Source organism: Oratosquilla oratoria, chromosome 13 (assembly GCF_046742065.1).
Source record: "Oratosquilla oratoria isolate Oo_2021 chromosome 13, ASM4674206v1, whole genome shotgun sequence".
Classification (NCBI taxonomy): domain Eukaryota; kingdom Metazoa; phylum Arthropoda; class Malacostraca; order Stomatopoda; family Squillidae; genus Oratosquilla; species Oratosquilla oratoria.
Window position 1 is genome coordinate 51,038,756 of NC_134789.1, and position 10,000 is coordinate 51,048,755.

Genomic DNA, 10,000 nt, shown 5'->3' on the forward strand with positions numbered 1-10,000 from the left:
CGCTAAGGTGGCCTTCCACCTCAAATCCTATTTCCTTTTATTCAATTTCCAAGTCGGCAAAGCTCAGCGCCGAGAGGGGAAGCTCCGCCAATAAATCTGAGACGTTTTGGAGGAAAGGGGGCAAGTGGGAGGGGATAAGGGGAGGGAGGTGCGATGGGGCATGGTTGAGCGTTTGGTGTTGGGGACTAAGGAGAGGGAAAGGGGAAGTTGGTATGTGAAGCAGGTTTGAGGTTTTGGACGGAAAAAAAAGGGAAGAGGATGGAGGATATTGTTGATAAATGGTGAAGAGAAAGATGTGATTTATATGGTAAAGGAAAGATTAAAATAAAAGGAGATATTAAAATAAAAGGAGATAGTAAACCAAAAGATAAAAAATCTACATCCCTACTGGGAACGAAGATAAATCTTGGGAAGCCTCGTCAATAGACAATGCTTACTAGATAACTTAGCAACAGGTATCTAGAGATGGCGTTCCAACAGTGAAAGCTGATGCACTGAGAACAGGGAAGAAGGTAGAGGTAATAAGCAGCATGAAAAAAATCTAGAGATACATTGGTGGATTTTTTTTTTTTTTTTTTTAATAACATTTATGACTTTGAGAGTGTAGATCGTAAAGTCGAAAGACTCAAGAGAAGTGGAGTAGGAGAGTTGTTGGTGGAGGAAGAATGGAGTAGAATGAAAGGGAGAGGAACAATGGAGTGGAATAGAAGGAGAATTAGGAGAGAGAGAAGGATGGTGATAATTAGTAGAAGAAATAAAAAAGTGAGAAACAGTGGAGTAGGAGGATATGGAAGAGGAAGAAAAGTGGAACAAGAATAGAACTAGGAATAAGAGAAGAATGAGGATAAGGATCAGGAGGAACAAAAGGGGCAGTAGAAAAAGAAACAATGAATAAAGAAAAGTAGGAGGAAAAGAAGGATGATTATACGGAACAGTAAATGGAAAAAGCGAAGGAGTGGAATAGGAATGAGTGGGAGGAGGAAAAAAAGTAGTGGCCCAAGAAGAGAATTAGGAGGAAGAGAAAGGTTATGATAAGAAGCAAGAGGCAAAAGAGGAGGAGAAATAAGATGATGATGATGATTATGATGATGATGATGGTGATGGTGAAAAGAAAAACGAGAAGAGAGGGGGAAGAGGAAAATGCAAAAGAAAAAAAAGAAACAAGAGAAGGGACATTAGGAGGAAAACGAAAGAAAGAGGAAAAGTAGAGAGCAAAAGATGACGAGGAAAAGGGAGGAAGGGAAGAGGAGGAGGAAGATACAAAAGAAAAGAAACAAGATCAGGGACATAAGGAGGAGGGAGTGAGAAATGACAAAGAGGAAAAAAGAAAAATGTAAAAAGAGTAGGAGATGAAGAAATCAAGGGTGCATAGGTCTTATAAAACGAGACTAGGGAAGTTGCCCAAGGAGCAATGGAAGGACAAGACGTAGATTTAGGATGATGGAGAGTTTCCGAGGAAGAACGGAGGGAAGAAGAGGAAACAGTCTATTTTTCTATATATATATTTTTTTGTATCTTCTTTCTTTCTTGTTGCTGTTGATGTTAAGGTTATTTATGTTGCTGCTGCAGCTTTTGTTGTTGTGGTTATCTCCATTATGTTACTTTCTTTATTTTCTACTCCTCCATCTACTACTACTACTACTACTACTACTACTACTACTACTACTACTACTACTACTACTACTACTACTACTTTTTTTTAATCTACTACTACTACTTAGATATACACGACCTCCATCCTCGTGGAACTGTGTGGTGGAAGCAGCAGGATCTGTCTCCCACAGACACAGTTCATTGGCCCCTCTCCCGCCAATGACTGTGGTCGACAACCCTTTTATTTATCTATTTGATTTTTATTAACAATGCCTAATACAAAAGTTCATTTATCCTACTGTCAACCACCGTCTGTTCAAAATCTAGGTTTTGTATATGTGCCGATTTGGGCGGTGGAGACCTTGTACCTCTCAGGCACAAGAGGGCTGATCTTAGGAGTGAGAATGACAGTCTACATCTCATCCATGAAACAATGCTGCTTTTGGTTTGTTGTTTCTTTTCAGCCATTACCTCTGCCAGCCGAGCGTAGAATGCCTTTGCTCTAGGACCCATCCCACCTGAAGTCGTAAAGGTTATAGGAGTGAATGAGCCCTGGTCTACATTCTGTATACGCTCTTCGTACATCCTGATCCTCTCATACTCGTTCCGGAAGTGAGATACCTCAATAGTTAGGGTGTTGTAACTTTCTTTGACATGCAAATATTTGATCCGATGGCCCCCCATCGGATCAAATATTCGCATGTCAAAGAAAGTCAATTGTCCCCGTGTCCAGAAACCTCTTGCGCTGACATCCACTCTTGCTTCATCTGATGTGTTGGACGTGCGGTATCTGAAGATCTCCCCTCCTAGTGGGAGTAATGTTGGTTCGATAGTCACATCCTTGCACACCTCCTGAAGCATTTGGGCAGTGAGATCTCTTACCTCATCATGTCGCATGCAAATGAATCCACCCTGCTTGCATATCATCGCATGGTCCGGAGTAAACTGTACACCACAGGAGCATCTGTTAGGCAGCCCTCCCAATGGCCATCCATACCTCAGGGCAATGGCATCCGTGAATTCTCTTTTGTTTAAGGTGAATCCCTTTGCCCTGATTGGTAGTGCTGTCAGCCAATTGGACGCCCCAACTTCCTGCGCCAATGTTATCTTTCTTTTCATACAACTCGATAGTCGAGCTAGAAGTGCTTGAAGTTCCTCCTTCTGCCTCTCCTCCCTTCCCTTTGAAATGTTTCTTCTAATTTCTCTGATCTCCTCCATGTTCGTCTCCTTCCGTTGATTTTGTGACACGATGTTGTTTGTCAAGGAGGACGTGAGTTTCATAGAGTTTTGATGTTCTATTTTGGCTAGGTTTAGCAGGTTGGAGATGCCTAGCCCTCCCATTCTAGGTGGAAGTTCAATGAGTTTTCTTTCCTCTTCGTTTAATGTCCGTCCGTTGGTGATGACCGGTACTAGCTCGTTTCTGATGGTTTCTTCAAGGGGTCTTAGTAGGTCGGTGATGTTAGGTACCGTCCTTAATATATAGTTCCACTTTTTTTAACCACATATATGAATGCGGCATATGCCGCCTGCGGTTCGGGCTTTGCAAAGTTAGCTAGGAGACTAACTTCCGTCACCCAATCGTTCACTTTCCTTTCAATATATTGCTTTTTAAAGGATTCTGAGCCAATCACTGCAACGAGATGTCTTTCGCCCTCTTTTGTTACCTTCACTTCACTGTTCTCAAAAAGGGTTTTGGCATTGTCAAAGTACTCTGGTTTCACGATGAGGACAGACTTCTTTGCATTCGGAATGTAACCCAAGCCCGGGCCGTGTGCCAACACCAGATCCGACCACTTTTTTAGGTCAGCTACTTTTCCTGCCCCCATGAGATCATCTGCATATGCTATCATTTTGACCATGGTGTCCTCATATTGTATCTTCTGCTGGAGGTGCATAAGACCGAGCGCGTACATAGCCATGACCACCGGATCTCCCTGAGTGGTTCCTTCCGCGGATTTGATGATCTCCACTTTCGTTTCTTTTTTCCCAAACCTGTTGGTGACAAATAGGTTTGCAGGTTCTCTGTATGTGTTCTCCACATACCTGGCCAATATTGGGCATTCAATTTTGATGTTGTGTATAATAGCCTCTCTATTTAAGTTGTTGAATGCGTTTGATGCATCGACTAATAGGACTGCTTTGCATTCTGGTTCCTCGAATATTTTTCTCATGGCGTGGACTGCTGCCTCGGAACCCGCCTGTTGCCCCGCGCACACTTGCAGTTTGCCAGCCGCTTCTCGCACCTCGTCCTTCGCGACTTCCATGATGGCTTTTCCTACTATTCTTCGCAACACCTCGCCTATACCAATCGGACGACAGCCAGGTTTCTTATCCAACGGGATAAGTCTGCACGCTGTGTATGCCTCCAAGTGCTGGCAGTCCTCAGTCGCCAGTTTCTTTGCCAAACCAGCGATGGCCTCCTGCAGACTCCCCGCTGCCGTTCCAAATAGGCTGGTGCTAAGGAGACATTTCCATCCAGACGCATCTAGGCCCGATGGTCCCGCCGCTCCCTGGGTGTGTAGAGCAAGGTTCCAGATCCTTTCTCTTGTGATGCTGTCAAAGACTACCTCGTGGGGTGGGAGGTAGTCGCCACTGAATTTAGACTCCAGGTTTGCTGGTCTTGCTTTTGGGTGTTTTTCTTTCAGGGTCTTTAGCGTTTCCTCGTTTAGTGATAGAACTCCAGGATCTTCATCCTCCCCTGCGAGCGACCTCATGGCAGCCGTGATCTTTCCCTGCCTCATCTTATCTGCAAAATTTCTGGCTTTATCTTCTAGGTTTTTCTTTCTGTTGACGCCCTTGTAGAGCCTACCTTGGATGGCCTCTGCTTCCATCAACAGTTGCTCCACTTTTCCCTTTTTCCACTTTTCCATCATCCGTTGCAATGCCTGGACATTCTCAGAGTGCTTAGATTTTCTGTGCGTCCTCTGTCATGTAAGGTGCGGAAGGATAGCTAGCGTTTTGAATACCATCAGGGCGTAGGGAGATAAATTTATATATGCTCTTAATAGATGGGTCATTTCCTCTATTAGGCCTTTGAATGCATTGCATTTAGGCGGGGTGAAGAGGTTTCCTGGAGAGAAGGCAAGTATCCTGTTGTAGGCGTCGTTCAGCCACTCCTTAGCCCTGGGCTGCTGCCATGTCTGCCAGAACCTGCCCTCCTCTCTCTCACCCTGCTGTTCTTGATGACGTGGGCTTTCGTCCTCCGGCCTCAAGTTCGTGGGATTACTTCCCTCTTTTAAGTCTCTCTCACTCACAAGACCACTACCCACGTTCATCTCTATCGCATCGCTCCCATCTTCCACATTCTCCACATCTCCCAGTTGATCACTTCTCGCCTCCGGCGTTTGTTGCTTCCCTTGATTTCTGCATTCCCCTCCTCTTCTACATTTTGTGCATTTCCTTCCATTTTTTTACGCAAGCACATTGCCTGCAATTTTGCTGTGCAGATGAACAAACGCAGCATGTTTTGCGGACCATCTTGGGTGGGATCATCTTGGGTGGGACTCCTAGTCCTTGGGCGACTTGGATGGACAGTGCTAGATTCCCCAGTCTTCACCTGTGCCAGCCCTAGGGCACAACCTCTGTGGTAAAATAATTACTTCAAATTGACATTCTCTGTTCGTCCACTGGCTTGACAGTATCCAGTTCTCACATATTAGATCACAATTTCCCCTCATGTTTATCTGAGAGAACACATACAGGTCTGAGATAGCGCGTGGGATATATATAGATACATACACACATATACACATATACACACATATATGTATACATATATATAAATACATACATATATACATACATATATATACCCCGTGTGAACCCCCTCTAAGAGACACCGGTTAGGAATAAAATAGGACCTAGACCTGTGTCTTCTCCTTTCACCTTCCTTTAAAAAAGAATTATATATATATATATATATATATATATATATATATAAATATATATATAACTACTACTACTACTACTACTACTACTACTACTACTACTACTACTACTACTACTACTTTTTTTATAAAAAAAAAAAAATAACACGACCTCCATCCTCGTGGAACTGTGTGGTGGAAGCAGCAGGATCTGTCTCCCACAGACACAGTTCATTGGCCCCTCTCCCGCCAATGACTGTGGTCGACAACCCTTTTATCTGTCGATTTAATTTTTATTAACAATGCCTAATACAAAAGTTCATTTATCCTACTGTCAACCACCGTCTGCTCAAAATCTAGGTTTTGTATATGTGCCGATTTGGGCGGTGGGGACCTTGTACCTCTCAGGCATAGGAGGGCTGATCTTAGGAGTGAGAATGACAGTCTACATCTCATCCATGAAACAATGCTGCTTTTGGTTTGTTGTTTCTTTTCAGCCATTACCTCTGCCAGCCGAGCGTAGAATGCCTTTGCTCTAGGACCCATCCCACCTGAGGTCGTAAAGGTTATAGGAGTGAATGAGCCCTGGTCTACATTCTGTACTACTACTACTACTACTACTACTACTACTACTACTACTACTACTACTACTACTACTACTACTACTACTACTACTACTACTACTACTACTACTACTACTACTACTACTTTTTTTTCTACTACTACTACTACGAAATACGACCTCCATCCTAGTGGAACTGTGTGGTGGAAGCAGCAGGGTCTGTCTTCCACAGACAGTTCATTGGCCCCTCTCCCGCCAATGACTGTGGTCGACGACCCTTTTATTTATCCATTTATTTATTTATTTATTTATTTTTAATAATGCCTAGTACAAAAGTTCATTTATCCTACTGTCAACCACCGTCTGCTCAAAATCTAGGTTTTGTATATGTGTTGATTTGGGCGGTAGGGACCTGGTACCTATCAGGCATAGGAGGGCTGATCTTGGGAGTGAGAATGACAGTCTACATCTCATCCATGAAACAATGCTGCTTTTTGGTTGTTGTTTCTTTTCAGCCATTACCTCAGCCAGCCGAGCTACTACTACTACTACTACTACTACTACTACTACTACTACTACTACTACTACTACTACTACTACTACTACTACTACTACTACTTTTTTTTTTTTTTTTTTTTATAACACGACCTCCATCCTCGTGGAACTGTGTGGTGGAAGCAGCAGGATCTGTCTCCCACAGACACAGTTCATTGGCCCCTCTCCCGCCAATGACTGTGGTCGACAACCCTTTTATCTGTCGATTTAATTTTTATTAACAATGCCTAATACAAAAGTTCATTTATCCTACTGTCAACCACCGTCTGCTCAAAATCTAGGTTTTGTATATGTGCCGATTTGGGCGGTGGGGACCTTGTACCTCTCAGGCATAGGAGGGCTGATCTTAGGAGTGAGAATGACAGTCTACATCTCATCCATGAAACAATGCTGCTTTTGGGTTGTTGTTTCTTATCAGCCATTACCTCTGCCAGCCGAGCGTAGAATGCCTTTGCTTTAGGACCCATCCCACCTGAGGTCGTAAAGGTTATAGGAGTGAATGAGCCCTGGTCTACATTCTGTATACGCTCTTCGTACATCCTGATCTTCTCATACTCGTTCCGGAAGTGAGATGCCTCAATAGTTAGGTTGTTGTAACAGGGGGCCATCGGATCAAATATTCGCATGTCAAAGAAAGTCAATTGTCCCCGTGTCCAGAAACCTCTTGCGCTGACATCCACTCTTGCTTCATCTGATGTGTTGGACGTGCGGTATCTGAAGTTCTCCCCTCCTAGTGGAAGTAATGTTGGTTCGATAGTCACATCCTTGCACACCTCCTGAAGCATTTGGGCAGTGAGATCTCTTACCTCATCATGTCGCATACAAATGAATCCACCCTGCTTGCATATCATCGCATGGTCCGGAGTAAACTGTGCACCACAGGAGCATCTGTTAGGCAGCCCTCCCAATGGCCATCCATACCTCAGGGCAATGGCATCCGTGAATTCTCTTTTGTTTAAGGTGAATCCCTTTGCCCTGATTGGTAGTGCTGTCAGCCAATTGGACGCCCCAACTTCCTGCGCCAATGATATCTTTCTTTTCATACAATTCGATACCCGAGCTAGAAGTGCTTGAAGTTCCTCCTTCTGCCTCTCCTCCCTTCCCTTTGAAATGTTTCTTCTAATTTCTCTGATCTCCTCCATGTTAGTCTCCTTCCGTTGATCTTGTGACACGATGTTTTTTGTCAGGAAGGACGTGAGTTTCATAGAGTTTTGGTGTTCTATTTTGGCTAGGTTTAGCGGGTTAGAGATGCCTAGCCCTCCCATTCTAGGTGGAAGCTCAATGAGTTTTCTTTCCTCTTCGTTTAATGTCCGTCCGTTGGTGATGACCGGTACTAGCTCGTTTCTAATGGCTTCTTCAAGGGGTCCTAATAGGTCGGTGATGTTCGGTACCGTCCTTAATATGTAGTTCCATTTATGTTTAACCCCATATATGAATGCGGCATATGCCGCCTGCGGTTCGGTCTTTGCAAAGTTAGCTAGGAGCCTAACTTCCGCCACCCAATCGTTAACTTTCTTTTCAATATATTGCTTTTTAAAGGATTCTGAGCCGATCACTGCACCGAGATGTCTTTCCCCCTCTTTTGTTACCTTCACTTCACTGTTCTCAAAGAGGATTTTAGCATTGTCAAAGTGCTCTGGTTTCACAATGATACTACTACTACTACTACTACTACTACTACTACTACTACTACTACTACTACTACTACTACTACTACTACTACTACTACTACTACTGCTACTTCTACTACTACTACTACTACTACTACTACTACTACTACTACTACTACTACTACTACTACTACTACTACTACTACTACTACTACTGCTGCTACTACTACTACTACTATTACTACTACTGCTACTACATAAACACACACACACACACACACACACACACACACACACACACACACACACACACACACACACACACACACACACACACACACACACACACACACACACACACACACACACACACACACACACACACACACGCACACACACATGTGTATATATATATATATATATTATATATATATATATATATATATGTATAAACGATAGAAAGAATTGCGTGTGCGAAACTATATATTTCGATTGCTAACTGCAATCCTCTTCAGTAGTCGAAATATATAGTTTCGCTTACGCAACTCTTTCTTTTGTCCGACTGTGGTGTTAGTTGTGATTTACAAATGTGTTACTACATTTTTCACAAGTGATATATATATATATATATATATATATATATATATATATATATATATATATGAATGAGAAATCACATATAAACTCGTGATTCTAAATATGCGGAAAAACCACCAAGGAAAAAGATAAACTGATGACCAAGCGCTTTCGTCTATTCAGACATCCTCAGGGTACCATGAGGATGTGTGAATAGACGAAAGCGCTTGGTCCATCAGTTTTTCTTTTTTCCTTGTGGTTTTTCTGTATATATATATATATATATATATATATATATATATATATATATATATATATATATATATATATATATATATATATATATATATATATATATATATATATATATATATTGGAGTAACGCGGCAAAATATTTTCTTTAAGGCATATTGAATTGTATGCAACAGCAAATTGAGCTCTGATGAGTTTCCGATGAAGAGTTTCAAGTCTTCTAAGGATTACAAAGGCGGAGCAAGCCGACAGGAGACCTTTTGGTCCATATCTAGGTCAGATGCGAAAAAAATCATAATAATAATAAAATAATAAATGAAAACAATAATAATGCAAATAACAAATAAAATACATAAATAAATGCATAGGTATAGTTAGATAATAAACAAACAGGTAAATAGTAAATAACAATAAATTGACATAATTTATAACTGATAATAAATGAAAATCAGACAGGCAAATGATAAAACAAAAACAAATAATATAAAATAAATTATAATCATTACAGCATCTTGCTTAGGTGTTTATCTAAATGATTCTTAAAGCTTCGCACTGAACTACATTGCACTACCTGTGCAGGAAGTTTATTCCATTCATTTACTACACGGTTGGCAAAGTTGTTTCTACCTACTTCCAAATTCAATCTATTTCCGGACAGTTTGAGACCATTGTTTCTTGTCTGATTCTCATTCAATGTGAAAATTTGGTCACTTTTGATGCTGTCAATTTCCTTTAAAATCTTAAAGACCTGTATCAAGTCACCTCTGTGTCTACGCTTTTTTTAGGGAAAACAGATTCATATGTTTTAGTCGATTTTCGTATGATTTATTTTTGATATTTGGAATCAGTTTTGTGGCTCGCCGTTGTACTTTTTCCAGTCTGTCAATGTCTTTAATGAGATTCGGTGACCATACGGAAACAGCATATTCCAAATGTGGACGAACTAACGATTTATATAGCTTGTTAATGACTGATGGATTTTTGAA

At 41.6% G+C, this 10,000-nt stretch overlaps 1 pseudogene; it reads right to left on the minus strand.

The window, feature by feature from the left end:
• Positions 1–3,512, minus strand: part of LOC143032234 (uncharacterized) — a 10,801-nt pseudogene extending 7,289 nt beyond the window's left edge.
• Positions 3,513–10,000: the final 6,488 nt, after the last annotated feature.